The sequence below is a fragment of the Macrobrachium nipponense genome, chromosome 29 (assembly GCF_015104395.2).
Source record: "Macrobrachium nipponense isolate FS-2020 chromosome 29, ASM1510439v2, whole genome shotgun sequence".
Taxonomy (NCBI): domain Eukaryota; kingdom Metazoa; phylum Arthropoda; class Malacostraca; order Decapoda; family Palaemonidae; genus Macrobrachium; species Macrobrachium nipponense.
This window is the reverse complement of record NC_061092.1, coordinates 14,014,204-14,019,203: the sequence shown is the minus strand read 5'-3', so window position 1 is coordinate 14,019,203 and position 5,000 is coordinate 14,014,204. Positions and strand designations below refer to the sequence as shown.

The 5,000-nt window shown below is 36.0% G+C and overlaps 1 protein-coding gene across 3 annotated transcripts in view; it reads left to right on the top strand.

Moving 5' to 3' along the window:
• LOC135206136 (protein neuralized-like) overlaps positions 1 to 5,000 on the top strand; it is a 278,119-nt gene that overhangs the window by 229,651 nt on the left and 43,468 nt on the right. The gene's annotated exons all lie outside the window — the stretch shown is intronic.

The window sequence follows — 5,000 nt, the reverse complement described above, 5'->3', positions numbered from 1 at the left end:
TAAGCTTCTGGTTTATGTTTTTGTGTTTTTTCACACAATCAAGAATAGAAGAAAAAAAAATTAAATGGGGGCAACAAAACAAGAACTAGTATGGCCGAACCGGCAAAAGGTTATATATATTTTGCATAACATTTCTTTGTGTGTGTGGTGTGTGTGTGGGTGTGTGTGGGTAGATTCCAGTGTACAGTATCCCAGGTCAAACTTCCTTGTTACTACACCTCGAGGCTCTTCTCACGCAGTTATGTTACATATGGTACCCAAGAATGGCTGGAATTTCAGTGGGTTATGAGTCTTTGTAGATTTGTACATATGCATACACGAGATACATACGTTTATGCCCACGTATTTGGCTTAACTACTTGTAAAGGTAGATGTTTAAACATAAGTTGGATCTTGTTACATTCGTGTATGTCTACGGACAGAGGCATAGAAGAGCAAAGAAATAATGCGAGTGGTGTTTTAGTCCGTATCATATCGGTGAATGTAGATAAAAAAAATTAATCTCTGTATTATCTATTTTTTATAACGTCTTGCTGTCGTTTAATGGTTTTAGTGAGCTCTGGGTTAGCCATGGTATATAAATTAATAGTTTTTTTAAACATTAATTGCATGTATTTTTTTAACAGTAACGTACTGTCTTGAGGTTTAGTGGTCATTTTGTGAACAGTAGTAGTTATGAGCTCATTGGCCTCGGGCACTAGTGAGTGGCTTCAACGACCGGTACTAGTAGCCCATGGGGTGATGGCCGTGGTAGTAAGTAGTAGGACTAATAGTACTCTGGACGTGTACTAGGTTACTGTAGCGATATGAGAAGTCGAAAGGGTCGTCCATCAGGTAGAAAAAGAGAATAACATCAGTAGCACTGTAGTTACGGCGACGTACCGTCTGTGATTTGGAGCGGCATCAACCGTGGGAAGCTTCGTGGAAGCTCTTGGGGGAGCGCGTGATGCTGCGGGCTCATCACGGTGATTAGTGGGAGGACGACTGTCGGCATACCTCATGAGGGCATGTCAGGTTTGGCGTGAGATAGAAAGGATAATGTAGTTTCCGAGGTAGTTGTGTTATATTCTTTTTTTATTCGAAACCCCGTAGATCGATTTGACGGTTAATTTGAAATTTTTTTTCTGATGGAATTAATTTCGTTTTTTTTTGCTGTTTATGACTTCTTGTTGTAAAACCTTTTAAGGTTTGCTCAGCTCTGTTCGTCTTTATTTTAGATATATATACATCTTTTAATTATATGGAGTCTACTTTTATTCACATTGGGTCATATCCTTATCACGGACTAGAATTGCTTGACATATACGATTGAATATTGATTGCAATTTTTGCCGCTAATATTTGACGTATGTTTTTGTACGTGATAGATATTCGACTGTATTGTGTCGAAACAATGATTGGGGAAAACTAAGAACTACTCTGTGACGAGAAAAAGTACAGAATATCCTTCTTCATTATTTCCTGTGCTCAGTTTGACCTTCCGTGCCAGCTCTTCATCTAAAATTCTAAAGGAAACTCGTTGAAGAATTATTTTTTCTTTCTAGAAAAGCTAGACTGAATTTAAAGATTTTTTTCTCTGCCTTTTACAAATGAAAAATCGTTCAGTGGAAAATATAGGAAAATAGTTGATCATTGCTGTTATTAAGGATGCAATGACAAGTCTCTTTTTATGAAGAATTTAAAATTTATCGTGCAAGAATGCGTGTATGTATATATGTATAAGTGAACGGATGCGTTCCATGTACACCATTGTACATAGTACTACACAGATAAAAACGTGCATACATAAAAGTACATAAACGTTTGAGAGATGAATCTTTTGCCTTTTGAATTGTAATAATATTTTGTTCTAATAGAATTACGATAAATTCTTTGCAACTTTTTTTCTCTTACATCAGCATGCTTGTTTGTGCATCTGGCACGGAAAGACTGACAGACAGACAGAGAAAGCAGCTGCAAGGCTTCCTAAGGTACACAAAACTCTGCAGATCGGTAGGTCTCGAAAGATGTGTGTCATAGCTCCAGCTACTCGTGCTGGGTAACCGTACTCTCCTCATATATACGTAATACGTAGGTGTATAATATGAGGTCTTCAAGAGAGTTCAACGACTCGCAAATACAAACATCATAACGGCTGACTTTGTACGTCGAAGTGATTTGATATTCTGGGGTTATGTCGCTCACGCAGCTGATAAGAACGAATAAGTAACTCGTTTTTATATTTATATTCTTTTTCATGGTTTTCCAGTACTAGCCGCTTTTATCAGTTATGACATCACTTTTCCTACTTTATTAATTTTTTAAATTTTCTAGTGTGTAGCTGTTCACTTATTTTCTCTTGTTTGGTCCTCAGTTGTGTATTATTGTGCTAAAGAAAGTATAACACGGTGCTTACATGACATTGTTATTAGAGTGACCTGTATACTATAACGCATTACAAAATTATTGAGCCAACTCAATAATGCATAGGTTCTGCTATTCACTACCAACGCAATAACAGTCTTCAGTAAATTGTTCTTCAATTCTGTCGGCCTCATACGCCACGCAAGGTGACATTTCCTCTCCCGAGGGGTTCACAACCCTCCATTAGGCGTCTCTCTGCCTTGGGATGCGGTGCAATAGAATTCCAATCCATTGGCACTTCACAGGGCAGCAGTGTCCAGGTAGTAACGTTCACTCCCACCAATTTAGCAGACAGTTTTGATTGACTGATATGACCTGACCTGTGATTTATCCTAGATTCAGTCGTTGAAATACGAATGCTGCATTGAATATCGTGTGTGTGTGTGTGAGGGTGGGTGGGGGAGGTTTTCATCGGAGCTAACTTTTTTTTGTGAGAAATAGTTAGATGAAAATAACCACACACTATATACATGATATATATACACATATACGTAGGTGTGTTTGTGTTTGTGTATGAATATATATATACATACATTATATATACATACACACACACTTACTTCCTTACATATTTTTACCGACATTTCATCACTTTCTCTCCTTTACTAGGAAAACACCAGCAGCGGAGCCGCCTGATCTTTCGAAATTGCTTTAGTAATGAGGCTCAGACCTTGTCATTTGTTGCGAACTTTAAAAGAAGTTAGTTTTCTAGCAAACTCGAACTGGAACGTTTATTACATAACCTGATCTATATAAGGATGAAGGATAAGTTCAATTAAGAGTTACATCCAAAATGAAGATACTCGAAATATAATAGTTTGTAGATGTAGAATGAATGGGAGATTAAGAGTTACAACCAATGAATATACTTGAAATAAAATAGTTTTGTAGATATAGAATGAATGATTAAATGGGAGATTGTGTATGGAGTTTAAGAGTTATTTCTTCTAATATTGGGTGTCTCCAGAATAAAACGCGACCTCAGTCGCTGTCACGTTCAAACTTTTAACTATATAATCGTAGCTGACACGTTTTGGAAAATTTATACATCATTAGTCACGTCTTATATATTTGCATAGAAGACATCAGCATATCACTAACAGGAGAGAGAGAGAGAGAGAGAGAGAGAGAGAGAGAGAGAGAGAGAGAGAACCCCAGGTCGTGGGGAAGTACAAAAATGACGTAATTTGGGCTAATTGTTACGCCGTGTCATCTCGTCCTGTGACAAAACCGGGAGAACGAGTTCATTTGGAAGTCAGTAAACAGGTTTAGTTTTGGGGATCAGAAGGTGTAGTACTGTGGGGTTTTGTTTCACTTCTTATCAGAGTTTATATTATATGTATATGAATAACTTAATCACGAAATATATAAAACGTGATGCTAGTATGTATAAATAATGGTAATGCCACGGAGGCATTTCTCGTCTTTTCATTTTTCCTACTGGCATTATCTTTATATATATATATATATATATATATATATATATATATATATATATATATATATATATATATATATATATATACATATACATAATAAAACGCCAAAATATAGAAAGTAAGTACTATATTTCAGAGACAGCTGGGAAGAGAAGAGAGAGAGAGAGAGAGACAGTCCCTGAAATATACTTACTTTCTATAGGTTTGTGTTTTCATGGGCCCTTTTATTAGATGGAATTCTGTTGTAGCAGAACATTTTTTACCAGTTATATAATATATATATATATATATTATAATATATATATAATATACTATATATATATATATATATATTATAGATTAACACTCTTACTAAATTACACACGAAACTTATCCATCATGTCTTGGTAATGGAACTGAATTTATCTCATTTACAGTATAATCCTAACAACGCTATGTGCAGCGCTCAGTAAGTAACCACTGGCAATATGCTTCAGTATCACAACCGGACTAGCAAAAGTAGTCAGTATTGCAACTAAATTATTCTCTATATAACTTACGACGTAAATTACTTGAGATCCGTGTAAGTTTGATTGGCATATTATAGAGCTATTATATGAAGTTTGGTGATGACCAACGCGTAGAAAAGTAGCCATTAATATTATTATTGTTTATTTGCAAAGCTTTCTACACCACACGCCACAAGGCATTTCTTGTCTGTGACCTAACCTATAAACATTATTTACACGTTGAGTTAGTGATCTTAATTTTGAGAAGCCGTTGAGTACATAGCATCAGAATTTACTGCATATGTAATTGCGATACGAAGTGTTAAGGTTAGTTAGCATATCCGTTATTCTTCGTTTGCACTGGCGTAGATTTGTGTAGTTAACGGCGTACATAGTAGCTGCATTTCCAGGGTATTCAAATAGTGAAAGGTGTTAAAGATTGACTCCTAGCACGCTGGACTCTCAAGCTTTTGTTGGAGTTGGTTCTTTTGGTGATGTAAATTTTGTCTCTGTAATTTTTTTACGAAAATGAGAAATTAATAAAAGCCAGTGGAATGTTTTAAGGAATTGGGATATTTCAGGTAATTGTAAGATTCTCTCTCTCTCTCTCTCTCTCTCTCTCTCTCTCTCTCTCTCTCTCTCTCTCTCTCTCTCTCTCTCTCTCTCTCTG